Source organism: Lithobates pipiens, unplaced genomic scaffold, assembly GCF_037356315.1.
Source record: "Lithobates pipiens isolate NorthernLeopardFrog02 unplaced genomic scaffold, aLitPip1_a1.2 Scaffold_1, whole genome shotgun sequence".
In the NCBI taxonomy this organism is placed as follows: Eukaryota; Metazoa; Chordata; class Amphibia; order Anura; family Ranidae; genus Lithobates; species Lithobates pipiens.
Genome location: NW_027507685.1, coordinates 215,308,792 through 215,329,172, shown reverse-complemented (window position 1 = coordinate 215,329,172; position 20,381 = coordinate 215,308,792). Strand labels below are relative to the sequence as shown.

Genomic DNA, 20,381 nt, shown 5'->3' with positions numbered 1-20,381 from the left:
GTTGCAAGATTAATTGTCAGACTCTGAGACTTCTCTACTACCACTAGGTACTCGGTCACCTAGTGGTAGAAGAGAAAAGTGCAAAAAGCCCAAACTTAGGGAGAAATCAATAGCTCTCTAGTAATCAACTAGGATAACTACTCCTGGTAAGTAAATTTGTGAGGCACAACCCTGCTTAAACTCCAGGGTACTACATATATTTGATAGTGCTACTAGTGCATAAAAGTGTACAAATACAATAGTGCAAAAATGTAATTCAATTGTGCAATATATGCATACATAAAGTGCTAAATAGCACTTTAACATATACTTCATGGTACACATATAGGGTAGGAAAAGGGGAAACACCGCTCCAATATAACCCTTCAGGGCAAATGCTCTTCCACCTATCAGAGAGCCTCAGGTGCTGGCTTATACATACACAAATAGGCAGGTAGGCAGGACAAAACTCTGGATAGCCACACACAGGAAAAAGACTTAAAATCCTGTGTTTTATTGAAAATCGTAGGTCACAGTCTTTTTCCGATGTGTGGCTATCCATAGTTTTGTCCTGCCTACCTACACATATAGGGTAGCGTAGCCCCCATACTCAGTTCCTATTGTTATGGTTCACACACCACTTAGCTGCAGCCACCCAGTTTGTCCTTTTTTGTGATTTGGTGTTGAGTTTTTATTTCAAACTTTTAAAGTTTAATAATAAGAACACACTTATAGAATAATATCAATGAATAGTATTGTAAAATATATTGCATGATCACAAGAGGAACCACTATGATCCTTGGCCGTAAGGCTAGAGTCCAGAATATCCATTCAACTGGAGCTGACATATTTTCAAAGTTATGTAATAATGCAAAAAAAAAAAAAACTCAATGATTGAAAAGTGTTCTCTGGTTAGAAGAGGTGGGGCAGTGACATCAAGATCCCCACCTCGTCCAATCAGTAGACCTGAGTCCTACTACAGTGATTTCCAGCTATCATGGGGATCTTCCAGGTATGACACATGTTTACCTACATTGGTTCAAGCTATAATTTCCTTACCGAACCTTCAGCTTTAATATGTTAATACCTTTTAAAAAGTAATTTAATTTTGAAATATACAACTTTTATTCAAATCATACCAATGACAGTCCTGCCATGAAGATCCTTGTTCAGGTATGTCCCATTTTGACAACACTTTGTCCTTGTCTCCTGATTTGTACTTCTGCATAGGGATGAGCTAAACATACCTGGGTTCGGCAAACTTGAATAAAGTTTGGGTGCCGAATCTGAAACCCTTTGAAGTCAATAGAAGCTGAATGTTAAAAATAAGTAATTTCTATTTTCTAGGCTAACAGGCAAGGGATTGTAAAACAAATGGCGGGGGGGGGGGGGGGGGTCTAGGCACTTCCCCTAAGATAGTGTACCAAAGCCAAACAAGAAAGTTTTACATTCTGTTATTCAAAAATGATATTATTCAAAAATGGCAGCACAGGATGGGGGGGGGGGGCTGTATATCAGGGACCCATAGTTCCCCTTTAAGGTTTATAGGCTTAGAAAATCTAATCTGTGAATGGATAAAATACTGGCTTAAAGATTGTATTTAGAGAGTAGCAGTTAATGATTCATACTCTGCATAGTCTAAGGCAAGGGTCTCCAAACTTTCTAAACAATGGGCCAGTTTACTGTCCTTCAGATTTTAGCGGGGCCGGCGTTTGGCCAGTCAGAGTAGATAATGCCTCTGGCTTGATGGTCAGTGGGAGTAAAACAAAATGAAGCAGCTCACCTGTGGTTAGGAGAAGGAGGAATAGTGCCCTCATCATTGGTATTAGTGGGAGGTATAGTACCCTCATCGCTGGTGTCAGTGGGGAGTATAGTTCCCCTATTGTTGGTGTTAGTGGGAGAAATAATGACCCATGTTTGGTGTTAGTGGAAGGAATAGTGCCCCACCAATGATGTCGGAGGAAAGATGTATACTCCATCATTGGTGTCAGTAGGAGGAATAATGTCCCAAGGGTCAGATAAAGACAAGCAAAGACCTGCATCTGACCCACGGGCTACAGGTAGGAGACCACCGGTCTAAGGTTATTAGTGGTGTACCCAAAGCTCCATCACTGCGAACCTTACTTCTTAACATATTGAAAAATTATATTGAGTTTTTGATTAAAATTCCCATTTCAATGTTTGCAGATTACACCAAGCTATGTAGTAGAATAAAGTTCTTACAGCCCCAAATTTATAACAAGCAGACTTTAACGCAATGCTTGATTAGGAAACTATATAGCAAATGAGATTAAAAGTGTATTTCCATCTTTTGTAGCCAAACTGAGTTAAAACCTACTTTATATTTGTTACATGTTACCATTCACAAAGCATTACTCAAAATTGATATTTAAAGGCTTAATTCACCTTAAAAAGAGGCAATTTTTTTTCTTTAAAATATGTTATTTTTAACTGTTCTCTGCAAAGTCACTGCATAGAGCGTCCTCTTAGCTCCTCTTCTGGAGTTCCCTGCCTGCGCTGTCGACTTATCCTGCATTCAGGCACCCCCTCAGCAAGTGCAGTGCTAAGGGGGCATCCGTACGGATGTGCTTCCGATCTGTGCTATGTACGTCCATAGACACACACAGTGCTGGTATGCCCCGCCCCTTATCACTCCTGTGACTGACAGCAGCAGTAGCCTATCCCACTGCTGCCTGCATATCCTGTGAGACCAGGAAGATGGAGAGAGCTGCTGCAGCCAAGATAGCTCTGGTAAAAGGAGGCGGGTAAGTGTTTAGGCATGGTGGAGGTTTGGGACAAGTAGTGGGGAGTTTTTACCTTAAAGCGGAGTTCCATCCAAAAGTGGAACTTCCGCTTTAAGCACTTCTCACCCTCTTACCTACCATATTTGGCATGTCATTTTTTTGGGGGGGGGGGGGAGTGGATACCTTCTTTTTAGAGGTTCTTTCTGTCCCACTTCTCCTCCTCCTCTCCTCCTAGGTATCCCCTCCCTGCCTGAAATCTTCTGGGACACGTCACTGGTCACAGAAGATTGCCTGGCCAATAGCAGAGAGCAGCGAGACTTGCACATGCCCAGTGCGTGCCCGGCCATGAAGCCATAAGCTGTTATGGTCGTGTGCCCACAGTTGCTATGATGGTGCCGCAGAGAGGAGGTGGAGAGGAGCAGGGCTCCGGGCGGCCACATCGCTGGACCGTGGGACAAGTGAGTGTCTGTTTATTAAAAGTCAGCAGCTAAACTTTTTGTAGCTGCTGACTATTAATAAACTAAAAAAGAGGTGGAACTCTGCTTTAATGCAGAAAATGCATGAATAGGGTAAATCAGAGCTCACCACCCAGAACTAACCATGCCCCCCCCCCCCCCCCCCCCAGTATTCCCCAAATTCCACCTTCCCCAACTTCATAGAAAAAAAACACACAACACTTAAGTGGGGTAAAATGGCAGAAGACGGCCTTTTATTCACATAAACTTTATTTAACAGACATAAATAAATGCCTTAAACCTGAAACACACTTTGAGATCCTTGACGGTACCACATATCCATAACGTTTTTGTGTCTGAGGCACCAGATAGCTGAGTTGCGACCCCAGCCACAAAACACTGTCACAGGGCCCAACACAGCTGACCTCAGCCACCCAGGGTTCTTACCACTACCCGGTCACTATGCAGTGAACCACACCAACTCGAGGATACCATACCTCAGATGGTTCCCCACCATTTACCCAATGACCAGATTTTTAGACCACCGTCAAGGACCCCAAACCGCCAAACTGCCAAACTGCAATTAACACCAACAAGACTAATAGAAAAACAATAAGGATGGGTGTGAGGGATGTTCATCCACCGATTTCTGCTCCGCAACTGCCCAGCCCCCTCCTACCCAGCAACTATATCTTATAGCTCCTTCCCATCACCCCGTCTCATGGGCCCATCAGGTAAGAGTCCGTACTAACCATACCACACTGAATTATTTAACCCCTTGTGTCTGGTTTCCCTTCCACCCCGTCATGTATGCCCTATGCTGGATTAGTTCCTTCTCAGCTCCAGGCATGTCTTTAAGGTAAAAAAATATATATATTTTTTATTTTATAAATACGTTCTGTCAGGTTTCTCTGTCTGGATTCTTATTTCCTGATTTCCTTTTTTTCCTAATATGTTACTAGAACAGGAAGCAAGGGGAAAGCTCTCCAACAAGGACAAGAACAGCAATTAAAACACCTAATTTAGCAATGCAAGGAAGGATTAGGGCATTGTCAGATTTTTATTGCTGTCTGTATCCCTATTGAGTTGGTTTCCTCTCCAGGGACAAGAAGTGAAGAAAAACTCCCTAGTAAGGGCATGGTCAGCAATAAAAACATATGCTAAACGTGCAACGAACATTTTTTTTTTTTTAAATAGCCTAATGCCCTATCACAATGTGCCATGAAAACATAACATGTTGCAGCAAAGATCTAGGAATGCACACCTGTGTGCGTTCCTAGTTCTAGACACCCATATCAAACTGAAAAATGTGTCATAGAGTCAGGTGAAGCACACTGATATTTCTAAATGTGGTCTGGATATGTAAGCATCAATGACCTCTAGTCACAATAGAATTTAGGCAATATACTGACAATACTTGGTAAAGTGGCAAAATGTTAGCGTAATGCCCGAGGCGTTTACTGAGCATATGTAGGCATTTGGCAAGCATTTTAATAAAGCCTTCCTATCATTTGGTAATGAGACAGATGATGTGAAATAAACCTTTCATCTTCTTCCAGAAAATGTAAGGGTTAGACATGTGCAAAAGGAAAAAATTTGTTTAGTTTCGTTTTCGTTTTCGTTTTAATTCGTTAATTCATTAATTTCGTTTAGTTATATTCGTTAACTTCCTTAAATTCGTTTTCGGATTTCGTTTAGTTTTCTACCGAATTCGAAAAATCGGCCACATTCGAAAATATTTCAACCAAATTCGAAAATATTTCTACCGAATTCGAAATGATTTCAACATGATTCGACATTATTTCAACCACATTCGAAAATATTTTGTGACCCGACTTTAGGGCCATGTATCTCGGGGTCACTTGGTGCTAGAAACTCCAAATTTGGATATTTTGTAGTGCTAGTACTATTGTGTTTGCATACCAAATTTGGGGTTTCTAGCTATAAGTGACCCTGAGATATGTGGCCCCAAAATCGGGTCGCAAAATGTTATTCTCTGCTCTAATAACTAATAACATTTTGCGACCCGATTTTGGGGATACATATCTCGGGGTCACTTATAGCTAGAAACCCCAAATTTGGTATGCAAACACAATCGTACTAGCACTACAACATATCCAAATTTGAAGTGTCTAGCACCAAGTGACCCCGAGATACATGGCCCTAAAGTCGGGTCACAAAATATTTTCGAATGTGGTTGAAATAATGTAGAATGCAGTTGAAATAATTTCGAATGCAGTTGAAATAATTTCGAATGCGGTTGAAATAATTTCGAATCATGTCAAATTTATTCGAATTCATTCGTTATATTTATTTCGTATTCGTTGTAATTTGTTATTTTTTTATTCGGACATTCGGATGCATCCGAATGTCCGAAAGATGCAAAATTCGGCCGAATTTCGATTAGTTACGAAACGAATTGCACAAGCCTAGTAAGGGTCCATTTACACTATAGGGTGGATTTACTAAAGGCAAATAGACTGCACACTCTGCAACCACAGTTGCTCCAGAGCTTAGTAAATGAGCAAAAGCTCTGCTGACTCCCATCATCCAACCATGTGCAAGCAAAAATGCTTTTTTTTTTTTTCCTAGCATGTGATTGGGTACTCTTTGCAAAGTGAAGCTTTACCTTATTTACTAAGCTCGGGAGCAACTGCACCCTGCAATTTCCACAGTCTATTTGCCTTTAGTAAACCACACGTAAATTAATGCAACTCATTTTTGTGCATTAAAAAGGATCTTTACAGAACGTGTGAAAATTAAAAGTCAGCAGCTACAAATACTGTAGCTGCTGATTTTTGGAAAAGGTACCCACCAGCCTACGAAGTCCAGTGCTGCCTTCCACATAGCCAATTCTTCTCATGGCTTTAGATCCTCCATGCCACCATCTCGGCGAGATGGCGGCCTGCTGGTCCTGTAGTCTTTTGGTCCTGATGAAAGAACACGCATGCTCCGAACACGAGCGCTCAAGCCATGCCACCTGTTCTCAAGCGCCTGACATGGCAGCTGACATGCTCTGGTGTGATATCCTCCAGCCTCGGGCTATGGACACCACCTGAGTGGCCGGGGACTGAACCATCACCGCTGCCCAGCTGGAACCGAGGGTACACTCAGGACAGCTAACAGAACCATAAAACCAATGCCTGTATACCACTGCTCAAATGTGAGTTTACTTTTAAAGCAAATTAAAGCTTTTTAAACTAACATATTACGCTTAGAGCGGTGCTGCTCTCTTCCTTCTTCTCATTACTATAGAGTCTCTTCTGCTCTCCTGAGCTGGCTGCCACTATCAACACTGACCAGAACCTTTAATACAGGTCTGGATCCAGAAGGAAATGCTTCTAAATACTAACTGGACTTCTATCATTATTTTTGCTTATATATCTCACTAGCTGCCCCTGCCAGCACTCCATCCTACCCTCCTTAGTCTTCTGGGATGTGTGACGTTATCCTAGTTGGCTAGGTGACCCCATCTTCATCTAGATGAGGAATAAGGTAGGAGTAAGTACCACTAAATAAATAAATAAATAAATATAGATAAATATAAATAAATATAGCACTCACTCCTCCAAAAAAGCTGTGATTTCCTAATAGACTGGGGGGGGGGGGGGGGGGGGAGTTGGATGAAGATTATGGGGAAACCTTTATGCCTACGTGAAGGTCTGTTTTGCTAGGTTTCTAAGCAAGGAAGCACACTTATTTTCAATTCGTTTTTTACCCTGATTTACAAAAAAAATGGACATGAGTCTTTTTTTATTGCAGCCCGTAACAACATATGGCACATGTATTGCCTCCTACTGTAGCCGTGAATTTTGGTGCCATTCTAAATTAGGGATACTGCAACGCATCATGCACAGCATGGCGTAATATGCCTCAATTTAGCACAGCACACAGTTCTGAATGGGCCCCAAGAGCCCTCCTGGGTTGATGACGAGGATGTGTGTTGGAGTCTGGTGGGGCCATTATAGAAAGTTATGGCTGCGCAGAAGATTTCCTCCCTGTCTTTACCACTGGGCAATTTCCTGAAACAATAAACCTCCAAGAAGCTATATAACAAACCACCTGTTAACTGTTTAATTTTTAGTACATGCTTGTGTAACAGATTCTCCAACCTCTTTCAGTCTAATGGGAACCTTTGAGGCCACAGACCACTGACATCCTTCAATATGTAGTGGGTCGTGAGACACAGTGGACGCAAAGGTGGTAAAAGTCATAGGGTGCCAGACACTTCTTGGATTTCTTTTAACAGTCTTTTTTTATATTTTGCAAGGGAAAGAAGGTCACCCTTAAGTAGTTATAATTTCAATAGGAAGACAGCTGTACAGGGAAAGGCCCCATCAAGGTACCACTTCTGCAAGTGCAAGTTTGCTGTCTCCTATGGCAACAGTTCTTCAACAGTTCCTAACACAAAGTTCAACAGCTTCACTACAATGTCTACTTGTATCTCTTCAGCCCCTTGAGCTCCTAGTCTCTCACTGGGCTTTCTGATTCACTTACTCTGAATCCCATGAGCTCCTCAAGGCTTTTGCAGTGATATCTCCCTCAAGCGTCACCCACGCTTCCCTGATGGGTCCATAGCTTGGCCCTCCAGATAACTTTCAAGCTTTACCCCTGCTGACCAGCTCAGTCCCTTTAGGCTGCTCTCCAAGCGTCACCTCCGCTGGTTGGGTCCCTGACATGATCACCGCCTGAAGTTTCCTGATTTTCTACCATGCCTGTTCGGTGAGACTATTGCTCCGGTACTTGCTTCAGTTATTCACTGTGGTCCCTGGTAAATGTGGTTGGTCCCTTAGCGGCGATAGCTTCCCTTCTACCTCTGACCACGAAAGGTTCTCTGACAGGCAGAACCGTCACTTTTGGTTGGGCTGCAAGCCGCAGTCCCAACCCTGCGCTGCCCTCTTACTTTTGGATAGGTCCTCAGAAGCCTGGCAGCCAGATGCCCCTGGGATAGGCCCAATCTCTGGCCTAGCAGCCTGAGGCAGACTAAACACGTCCACCCAGATGGCAGTTCGGGTGGCACAGAACATAGATCACCTGGCTTGATCCGAATATATAGCAGGCCAAGGGATTCAAGAAAACCCCTGCTGATTGGCTGAGATACCCCATATAGCCTTAACTTGACCATGGAAGGACCTTCTTGCATCTAATGCCACCAAGGAATTTTTTCCCCTGCTTTAGAAAATTGGATCATGCACTGCTGGGGTTTTTTGCCTTCCTCTGGATCAACTGTGGGTATAGAATTGGGTATTTGGGATTGTATGATATTATTATTATTTTTTTTGTGGTTGAACTAGATGGACTTGTGTCTTTTTTCAACCTGACTAACTATGTAAGTGCCCGGCCACCTAGTGGCTGAAGAGAAAAGTACAACAAGGCCAAAATTAGGGAGAAATTAATGGATCTCCAACAACTATCTACAGTAGCTACTCCTGACAAGGAATTTGGTGAGTTGCTCCCTGACTAAACGCCAGGGAGCTACACTTGAAAACTGCTTTCTAAGTATTAGTTTAGCATTTGGTTAGAATTCTAATTGACTTCAGATGAGCTCCAATGTAGGCCAAGCATTGCTAAAAAAAATAAATTCCAATCTCAACCAATCCAATTTATTCAAATATTAAGTATTTAAAGAAGACTAAGAAAAAAGCATAAAAGAAAATCTAAGCTAAAGTACACCTTAATATGTAAGGGTTACATAAAGGGTACCCTTTGAGGGATGTTTTATATTTTGGCCTAAGATACAATCAAAACGTTATCAATAGTGGGGGACTGCTCATTAGGGGCGACGCCCCCCCCCCCCCCCGATCCATGCGCCCGGGCCCTAATCTACATGCATGGATTTCAATGGGGGGGGGGGTTAAGAAGCGGATGATTAGAGCCTGAGGCTCTAATTGGCTTCAAAAAAAGGGTGAGCACTATGCCCCAAGCCTACCCACTTCTGTTATGTGTGCGGCAGTGGTTGGAGCGGAGAGGAGCGGAGGAGGAGCTAGCGGCAGCCAACGAGATTGCAGTCTCTGGCGATGACGTGCAGAGGCAGAGTTGCCGTGCAGCCTGAGCTGGGAAAAGAAAGATGGCAATTTCTGTTGTTGGAGCATGCTGCAGCCTGGCTCTGTCCACCTGGCTTCTCTCCTACTGCCTTGTGCGTACCCGGCGGCGGGATGTTTAAACACCTACAGTATTCTGACTAACAGTATTTAACAAAACTGAACTGCATTTACCTAGAAACAGTATATAAAGACAGTCCTAACTTGCTATAACAGTCCCTGTCTTATCCCACTGGCCAGTGATTGATAAAAAAAAGCTGTTGGCCAGCAAAGTCAGGGGCCCTTGAAGAAAGCACAACAGTTCCCAGGAGACCACAGAGGAACTAGTACAGTAGCTTAAGTCAGACAGGGATTGAAGTTCCTGTGATGTCTCACTTTAGTTTGTTATGAGACAGTCCCTCTTTTCCTTCCTCACAAGTGGCAGGACTGCTCTCCAGTACAGTTTGATCTCACCAGGCTTGCAGATGCTCTTTCACCTTTCCCTGTCGCATAAGTCAATCACCGCTACCAGGGTTGAATCAGATGCAGCCAAGATGGCTGCCCCCTGCACTGGAGACATTCCATAGATAAGATGGTCTCCTTAAAGATGGCTGCTGCACTTCTGCATTAATGAACATTCAGTTTAACCATGTCCACATGGTAGAAGGATAATACAGCAGTAACAAATGAAGACATTCCAAAGCATTATTCAGCTACAGTCCAGGTTATATATCACAATTTTTTTTTTTACATAAAGCTAGCATAGAAGCATGAGCCTGTCGTTATATCAACCTTCTGTCAACCTCTGTACAGCAGTACTCTGGAAGAGAGAGGCGCAGCATTAAGAGCCATTCAGACTCTACTACATGTACATGTGCTGACTGCAGACAAGCATAGCTGATGACTTATCAGTATGTTGCTGCTCCTTCCTAGTCTAGGAGAACAAGTAATCATTTTAACCCATTCCTGTGCAGAGATAGGTTGGTTTCCTACTTCTACCAGGGTGCTATGAGCTTGGGACCACCCTATAGTAACTGCTGCATCCTGCCAATCACACCCTGGGAGATTCCTGACCTGGCCTAACCAACACCCCCAAGCAGTCTGTCTCATACTTTCATGCCTTACAGCAATGGACCCCAATAGCAGCCTAGTCAGCACCATCACATTCCAGAGGACATCCCCATCTTGAACTTAGGAGAAGGAAGAGCCCACACAATGAAAGCACTTTAACTATTTACTGAACACCGATAATTTTATATATATATATATATATATATATATATATATATATATATATATATATATATATATACATCCTTTGGTTGTCCCAGTGTTAGCAACACAATTCTTAAGGTTACAAGCAATACAGAAAGCATAGGAGAGTAATAGCTGAGTCAGGGAGCCTACACCTTTTAGGATGTTTTGCCTGTGTCCAGCATCCCATGCAAATGGGATACAAGTAGTCCCCATTAGTCCCACATCTTCTTCCTTTGACACCTCCCCCAAGGAGAAGCTAAAACAAATAGAGCCCTATAGACTACATCTTTTCTGTGGCTTGGTCTTCCACAATGTCAGTCATGGCCGCATAGGTAAGCTGGTGTTCAGTCTTATTAGCGCCAGTAGTTGAGTCTTCAGAGGCTGGTAGAGAGACCTCATCGTCCTCCATGTCTTCTATGATACTGTTGCTCTGTGGGGGTGCTTTTTTGGTATTTTTACCGCTGCCTGAGTATTTAAATTTGCTTAGGTTTGCAGATGATGTTTTGCTCTGTGGGGTCCCCAGAGAGCGCAGGGTATGGTTATGTGTACTTCTCTGTGATTGCGTTGACATAGTCAGAGTGATCTGTTTTCACTTCTCAGGTCCCCAGGTCACCAGGGTTTTTTTTACAGCATCAACATATAGGCTATGCACCAAGCCACTGCCCCTATTGCCAAGTCTTAGAGTATGTGGCAGTCTAGTGACTGAGTGGGGTGTACCTTATGTTCAATATTTGTTGTGATCCTTTTGTGTTCTGAACAGCCGGATCAAGCTATTCCAGGTAGGTTTAGAAGTGGGATAAGTAAGCTGGGTGTAGCAAGATGGCCGCTGGCTTCTTGTCTGTAGGCCTGCTGGCTCTTGTTGTCCCACAGTCAGCTCTTGACCCCTAAGTGTCCCAGGGCTTGCAAGGTGAGGTGTCAAGGGGTACTCCCCAATGTATAAGTCTCTGGGGGGGACAAGGTGCCAGGTAACTTCAGCTATGAGGGGGGGGTGGGGTGAGCTCTGTGGTACTCAATGTGTGCCAAGGTTGTAGGCCCAAGACGTGGCTTGCACTCCGGCGGGTCCTGGCCGCAGTCTAGGGCTCACCGGCAGCGGTCGCTGGGTGTTCGGGTTCCGCCCGGAGGTCACGGTTTTCGGCCCTGTGTGATGGGCTTCCTGGATGCCTTGTTTCTGGTGGCGGTGTGTAGCGTGGAGTGGCCTGGCTGTAGGCCCCAAGATGGCTCCCGTCAGTGTACACTGCCTCGCGGCGGCCTGCGTTACCAACACCGCCCCCGGTGCATAGAGGGGGCTCGCCGGCGACAATCCACGGCCGCTCGGGGCCTGCCCGGAGGTCTCGGCTTACGGCCCTGTGTGGATGGGCTCCGGGGTGCCTTGGTTCCGGCGGTGGTGTGTGGCGTGAGGCGGCCTGCCTGCAGGCCCCAAGATGGCGCCCGTTCGTTTTTGCTGCCTCACGGTGGCCTACAGCACCAATACCGCTCCCGGTGCACAAATGACACCGCGAGGTGCAGCCCTGTGTCCGCGGTAGTAGCCCCGTGCAGGATGGGTGCTTGGCTGTGCGGTTTTGGCTCCCGGTTTGGTCTTCCAAACACTTCCCATGACCACCTTAGCAGAATCCCGCCAAATCTAAAAATATCTGAGGTCTACTGAGGTCTCCTTCTCAAGATGTTCCACACTGGCTGGGGCAGGGCTAACACTTCTTAGCTTGGGGTTTACAACCACTTTAAAGCACACCTGTCAGTCACTTAAAGAATTTAAATAGTAGAATTGATATACTCACCTCTGTTTGTGTCCCCAGTTCCACACCTTAAATTTATGGATGGGGGAAATAGGGTCAGTTTGTTTTTTGTTCACCTTACTGGTTGAATGGAAAAAAACTGATCCATCTATGGGCTGCCTAACAGAGCAAATGTCCCCATCCTGGCTGTGCTGTCTGGCAGAGGTGCATGAATCACAAAAGGGGCTGGATAGGGTTACAAACTTTTTGGAAGATAAGACTGTCCACATATTTATACTTTTATCTGCTCACCTAAACTTTGGCTTTTAAGGTGTTTTCTAAAGTCAGTGTAAGAGCTTGCTTACTCCAGTGGTCCACACAAAGCAAAGCTTGTTAGGAATGCACCACCACAACACACCTGTACTGCAACTCACCGCAGTGCTAATTAACAAATGGTTGGGAGGAATTTATCAAAACTGGAGCAGGCACAGTCTGGAGCAGCTGTGCATAGCAACCAATCAGCTTCCATCATCAGCTTGTCCAGTTAAGCTTTGAAAAATGGAAGATAGAAGCTCAATGGTTTCTATGCACAACTGCTCCAGTTTTGCTAAATTCCCATTAATGTGCATTGACACTGCGCTGCAAAGAAATTAGGCTTTACCTTCGAACCAGCCCATACTGAGAACTATAAAGTTTAAAACAGCATTCTTCTGTAGATTTAGAGGACGGGAAGGCAGGTATGTGCTGGGGATAGAGATGGGGGCCAAAGAAGCCCACCATACAAAGCAATTTCAAATGAGGACAACAGCTGTATTACCCAAATGGATCACTTTAATGCCCTGTACACACGGTCAGACATTCCGACCACAAAATCCGTCAGATTTTTTCTGACGGACTTTGGCCGAAACTAGTCTTGCATACACACGGTCGCACAAATTTGTTGGAATTTCCGATCGTTCTGAACGAGGTGACGTCAAACGTGTATGACGGGATTAGGTAGAGGCCACTAGCCAATAGCTTTCGTCCCCAAATTTATTCTGAGCATATTATTTTTGTCTCTTTGTTATTTTTGCATTTGGACTTTTGTGCTGCAGGTAGCCTCCTCATTTTAACATCTTAACCACTTAAGTCCCGGACCATTTTGCTGGCCAAAGACCAGAGCGTTTTTTGCGATTTGGCACTGCGCCGCTTTAACTGACAATTGCGCGGTCGTGCGATGTGTCTCCCAAACAAAATTGACGTCCTTTTTTTCCCACGAATAGAGCTTTCTTTTGGAGGTATTTGATCACCTTTGCAGGTTTTATTTTTTAAGCTATAAACAAAAAAATGCGACAATTTAAAAAAAAAAACACATTATTTTTTACTTTTTGCTATAAGAAATACCCCCCAAAAATATATAAAAAAAATTTTTTTCCTCAGTTTAGGCCGATACGTATTCGATCGCGGGTATCCCCGCGGACATCGAGTCCACGGGACCCGCGATTGCGCTCATGAAGCTCCCGGTGGGCGCATGCGCGGCCACAACCCGCCACTTAAAGGACAATGTACAGGTACGTGATTCTGCCTGTACGTGCCCTTCTGCCGCAGTATATCTGCATGAGGGGGGTTGGGAAGCGATTAAAGTGATACTAAAGACACACTGTTTAATTTACATTGCCCCTTCTATTTCTTTATATGGATGATGGCACTGTATTATTTTAATAAAAAAAAGGACCTTTTTCCTAATTGATATACAGCTGTCGCATCACCCAGCTCTCTCCCAGCCTGTCTGCAGGGAATTATAAGCAGGAGGAACTTCTTGTCCTCTGCTGCAGGTGAAAATAAAACAAAATTGCCTTTGGAATACAGAGTAAAAGTAAACAATTGATATGAATAAACTGTTTTAAATTGTCATACAAATATACACTATATTACCAAAAGTATTGGGACACCTACCTTTACATGCACATAGGGTTCAATATTGAGTTGGCCCACCCTTTGCAGTTATAACAGCTTCACCTCTTCTGGGAAGGCTGTCCACAAGGTTTAGGAGTGTGTCTATGGGAATATTTGACCATTCTTCCAGAAGCACATTTGTGAGGTCAGGCCCTGATGTGGACGGAAAGGCCTGGCTCGCAGTCTCCGTTCTAATTCATCCCAAAGGTGTTCTATCGGGTTGAGGGCAGGACTGGTCGAAATAATTTGGTGGAGGAGGGATTATGGTGTGGGGTTGTTTCTCAGGGGTTGGGCTTAGCTCCTTAGTTCCAGTGAAGGGAACTCTTAAGGCATCAGCCTATCAAGATATTTTGGACAATTTCATGCTCCCAACTTTGTGGGAACAGTTTGGGGATGGCCCCTTCCTGTTCCAACATGACTATACACCAGTGCACAAAGCAAGGTCCATAAAGACATGGATGAGCGAGGTTGGGGTGGAGGAACTTGACTGGCCTGCACAGAGTCCTGACCTCAACCTGAGAGAACACTTTTGGGCTGAAAGGGTGGGCCAACTCCGAACCCTACGGACCAAGACTGGGATGCCATTAAAGTTCATGTGCGTTTAAAGGCAGGTGTCCCAATACTTTTGGTAATATAGTGTATAATTGAGATCAAATTTTTGTTATTTTTTGGCAATAACATGGTGTGGGCAGATTTCTGCCACTCACAGGCTGTGTCACGCCCCTCTAGCCTGTGTCTTAGAATAAGAGGGAGGTAAGGCCTCCATTAATCTGCATGTAATATCCCACCCCCATTGTGTTTAGCTGGTTAGTGGGCATGTAGGGGGAGGGAGGGAGTGGAGTATCATTTACCACTGTGTATACACCCACATGTGTGACTCTATAGTCATATGGGCTGCTCATATTTAATAGGGAGAAAATGCTCAGCATAGAAACTCTCTGAAAACTGAGCATGTGCAGAAGCTGCCAACTCTACTCTTCAAAATTCCCAACTGCATTGGGGACATGATCAAAAGGGGGGGATAGAGAACAGCAGGATCAACCAGGATTATTGCAGAATACAGAAAACGAATCTCATAGAGACTGAGTGAGTATGAACAGCATGTAATACATCATTTATTGATAGTTTTTTTATGATGTGGGTTTAGTGACATTTTAAATCTACATAGTTCCAAAAAGTTCTTGTAACTTCAAGAAATCTATCTAGAAATGTTATTTTCTTTTGTATAAGCAACTTGTCATTTATGTTTTGTGGCCTTTTTCTATTTTGTGACTTTATGGAGTTGATATACTAAAGGCAAATAGGCTGTTCACTTCACTTGGCAAGGGAATTTGCACATTGCAAGGGAATTTTCCCTTTGCCTAGTAAATGTGGTGAAAATTCACTTTGCAAAGAATACCCAATCACATATAAGGAACTTTATTTTAAAAAAAAAGGTTTTTTGCTTACACATGATTGGATGATGTCAGTAGAGCTTCTCTTCATTCAAAGGGTAGATTCCCTTGCAAAGTACAAATTCACTGCTGTAGTGAACAGCCTATTTGCCTTTAGTAAATAGTCCCCTATACTGTATATCATAACACATGCACGTGTTTTTATAGCTCATTCAGTAGGCATTCCTTGTGCAGGAATTCTTTGCACTGTCCAACATGATCACGCCCTGCTCTTGATCCCTATGTCGGAGACCCCAGAGTGAGGGAGGCAGGTGTCCATATGTCCTCAGGCATTCAGAGCTTGTTTCTTAAAATAGCCAGGCCCACGTCTAACCCATTAGAAGATGAGGGATTCTGCTCTGGATTTACAGAATGAGTGATTGTCAAATAATAACCTGAAGTAATCCAATCACTGTAATGCTGTAAATGTGGACTAGTTGCTGTTCTACCCTGCTGATTTCGTCTCTCCGAAAGAAAGAAAGAACACATATGCAGGCATGTACTGGGCATTGGGACTACAGGGAGTTTCCCGGTGGGCCGATGGCTCAGTGGGCCGGTTTCAGTGACAGAGTAATGGCTGCACGGGCTTGCCCTCAACTTCACACAGTGATGTGAGAAAGATGAGAAAAATACAGAGGAGAATAAGTGAAATAATAAGAGGTTAGTGAGGACTCCTTATGTTATGCTACTTATGTTTTTTTTTTTTTTGCACAATTACGTATAGTTTTATATACTGTTTTTGTGCTTGTTTACAAAATTAAAGTAGGCTGGTCTGGATGAAGTCCAGGGCCAAATTTTTGTCTCAGTCCAGCCCTGCACATATGCAAAGTGCATGCAGGTTTCTTCGCACCGAATTCGCATGACAGGAGACTGTGACCGACTCTCAGTGGAGTCAGTTCACACAGCTCTGGGGCGGCTGTGGTCCACACTAGAAAAGGGTCCTCTGCATCTTTGGCTCTGTTTCAGGTCCGAATTCAGGCAAAAATTCAGACCTGATTCGCGCCTGAAGCGGAGAACAGGGACGCACCGGATCCCTGCTGCGAGTCGCGGTCGCAGCTAGTGTGAACCCGGCCTAAAGAAAATATGGAAGGCACCAGCACTCCAAAATTTATTGTGAGAAACACATTGGGGTCGATTTACTAAAACAGGAGAGTGCAAAATCTGGGGCAGCTCTGCATCGAAACCAACCAGCTTCCATTTTTTTTGTTTGTCAAAGTTTAATTGAACAAGTTGAAGTTAGAAGCTGATTGGCTACAATGAACAGCTGCACCAGATTTTGCACTCTCCAGTTTTAGTAAATTTACCCCATTATGTCACGTAGGTCAAAATGCCAATGTTGCAAGGTCCCCTTTCTCATATTGTGTTCTCACATTTGGAAAACGTATCTTTGGAGAGCTGGTAACTTCCTTCCTCTCTGCTGGTTTTGCATGGCATATCCATTGCAGTCACTGCGAGCACCACCTTTAATTATTGGTCCAGCGTTACCAGGGTTGAGAATCCATGTTTTCAGTTGCTTAGCCTGTAGTGTCCAGTTTGGGTACTTTACATCTTACATCTCCTGAAACCATCACTTGTGCCCACTCCTAATGTGCCACTGTGATAAGAGGTAGCAGATATATGTTGAGCAAAAAGCCATACTGATTTACCATTGTAGGACATTTAATCTTTACAATAAATCATGTAAATGGAGTAGTGGACAGATTCAAAGGTGTTGGTAGGAACAGAGGCGGACTGACAACTCATGGGGCACCCGGGCAATAGGAGATTATGGGGCCCCCAGGTAATCAGAGATTATGGGGCCACACAGTATACAATCACACAGTATACACATACATGTACACATAGTATACACAGACATGTTTCTTTTGGCTAAGAAGGTACTGGAGAGGATTTTTACATACTGTCCCTGGTTTTACTGAGGCTGGAAACCCTGATGGGGCCCCCTAGTGGCCCGGGGCCCTCGGGCAGTGCCCGAGTGGCTGAATGGTCAGTCCGCCCCTGGGTAGGAATGCAATGGGATCCCTAACGAATTATGTATTTTACATCTCCTTACACCTCCATTTTGCTTGTCCATATATACTTTGGCACTTTTATATTGTTTGAACCTACAGTTCTCAGCTCAAGGGTAGATTTGTTTCCAGTTCTAGTAGGAAAGTTTCTAACAGGGGAACTTGTTTGTGTGGTCCATATTAGGATTTTTGCTTTCACACTCTCCACTTACACTGTAGAAACACCTAATAAAACTGAACAAGGACAGTATACTTCTCCTCCTATTGTGTCCTTCATAATGGAAAATGGTATTTGATGAAAGAACATGAAACCTTTGTAATGGACCTGACTTGAGATGAAAGTTGGTGGAGTTTTAGTAGAGCAATTGACTGCCAGGAACCCTTAAAGCAGTGGTCTCCAAACTATGGCTTTTTGCTTGCCTTTATCCGGCCCTTGAGACACTATTCCTCCAACTGACACAAATAATGGGGCATAATTCCTGCTACTGGTATCAGCAATGGAGCAGTATTTCTCCCATATTTCTGATACCAACGATGGGGCCCTATTTCTCCCATCGACACCAACGACAGGACACTATTTCTCCCATTGACACCAAGGATGGGGTATTTTTTCTCCCATCGACACCAAAGAGGGTGCACTATTCCTCCCCTTAATACCAAAAATGCATTATAAAAAAAAAAATGGTACTTGGGAAGAAGGGGTGCCTAATTAATAATAGACAATAGGCACCGCAATAATAATCCCCCTTCTTCCCAAGTACCATTTTTTTTTCTAAAATAATTGGGGATGAGGTGCCATATCTGAAAGGGACCCCACTGCCACATTTTTTTCACAAAATTGTACCAAAAATTCATTGTTTGCGCCCTCTGACACCCAAACAATTTCTATTCCCAATTAATTCTGAAGGACAGTAACCTGGCCCTTTGTTTCAAAAGTTTGGAGACTCCTGCCTTAAAATGAAATTAAACTCCCAAAGCTGTGCCCAAAAGAAGGGGGCAAAGGATTAGTCACCAGTATTGCCTGATTCCCCAGTACTGACTAACTATGCATTGTTCTTGTCCTTGACATTACCAAATCTCACTCCTGATCTTCAGAAGTCTAGCATTCAGAGAAGAGCTTGAAACTGTGACTGTGCAAATGGAGGTTTGAACTCATCTACTCACATGCTTTCTGCTATCACTATATGGTTACGTTTGTGTGTCTATTGTCCATTTATTTACCTATCTATCCATCTATTTGTCTATCTGTGGATTTTCTTCTGTTCAATTCTTGAAGGACCAGTCCATTAAAAACAGATACTGGAACATCCGTCTTTCTTCCATACTTGGACGGCGGATGGCGAGGTGAGGTGTGGTAGGTTCTTCCAAGACCAGAGATTAATCCCATTGGAGGCACTTAGAGCTCAATATGGTAGATTCCCCTTAGAGTTATAGACAGCTTCAACATTTTGCACGTGGTTTACCTCAAGCCATACGCTCGCCTACCTCCTCCACTCCGAGAAGCTTTGCATGTCAGCCAATCCAATCCCGCACTCCATATTTGTCCTGTATGAGATGCTACTAGGGCTGGGACCCAAGGGGAAGCCAATATACATTTGAGAATGGGAAAGAGACCTGCAACATGAGTTTACTGAGCTGCAACTTGACCATTTATACCACCTTACTCTAGTTCTGTTGACACGAAAATGCAAGGCAATAGGTTTAAGGTAATGACTAGATGGTATAGGGTCCCCACCAAACTTGCTAAAATATACCCAGCCTACTCAGATGCTTTCTGGCGGGATTGCGGGCATAGGGGCTCATTTTTACACATTTGATGGGATTGCCCTAAGTTACAGCCTTATTGGCAGGACATTAGAACCCAAATAAACCTCATCTTGAACATAGACCTCCCTGACTCTCCAGTGGGTTTTCTCCTTCATGTCCCCACCATTCCTCTCAGCCTCTATCGAAAGTCGGTACTACCTCACCTCCTGAATGCGGCTAGGAGATTGATCCCCATCTACTGGAAAGCAGCCAAATTCCAAGCCTTACAGAATGGATTCGTCTTGTGAACGATATTAGGGCTGCAGAGGAGTGGGTAACGACATATAAGGACATATACAATAAATGGTATGGGATTTGGGCCACTTGGATTCATTATGTAGACTAGGCCTGCACAAACACACAACCAACAGTTACCGTCCCTGTGAGAAAAGTTTAACTGTCCTAAATATTATAGACTTGACTTGATCCTCCGAGATATTTGATATATGACTGCTAGTACATCTTAATAGAGTGCTTCTTTTCTTTTATTCTTTTTGTTTGGTTTTAATGCTTCATGTCTTCTTTGTCTGTATGCCTGCTGGGCTCTAGTTTTTCTGCCCAAATCAGTGGTGTTTGCTCATTACTACCGCTAAGTTTGGTAGCAGAGACAAACTAATGGTGATATGGCTCATATGTTTTTGTGACCACTAAGTAGACGCCTCCGTCTCTAACACCCTCTATGTTGGATGGCCAATAGGGCCTTATGTTATGTACTTTGATCAAATACTCACTTGGGTTGCTTTGTCTTCTCTTTTTCATGTCTGTTACTTGACTGTTGTCATCTTTTTGACAGTTTTGTCAGAATTGTGAACATAAAGATGTCAAGCTAATTAACCAATTAGCAACTAATTACCAACCAGTTTTTTTAAATCTCTTGGGTTTTTGTTTCTTGGTCCTTCCATGTCCATAATGAGGGAGTTTCACCATCTATGCTGGATACCTTCATGGTGAAAGAAGCAGAGCTCCGTAGTGTGGAGATAAGATTTTATTACTATTGGACACAGACAAGAACTAAAATCGAGCCTTCGGAC

General features: G+C 43.7%; 1 protein-coding gene across 4 annotated transcripts in view; it reads left to right on the top strand.

The window, feature by feature from the left end:
- The window catches only part of PRX (periaxin), a 96,703-nt gene that overhangs the window by 52,129 nt on the left and 24,193 nt on the right, over positions 1 to 20,381 (top strand). The window lies entirely within an intron of this gene.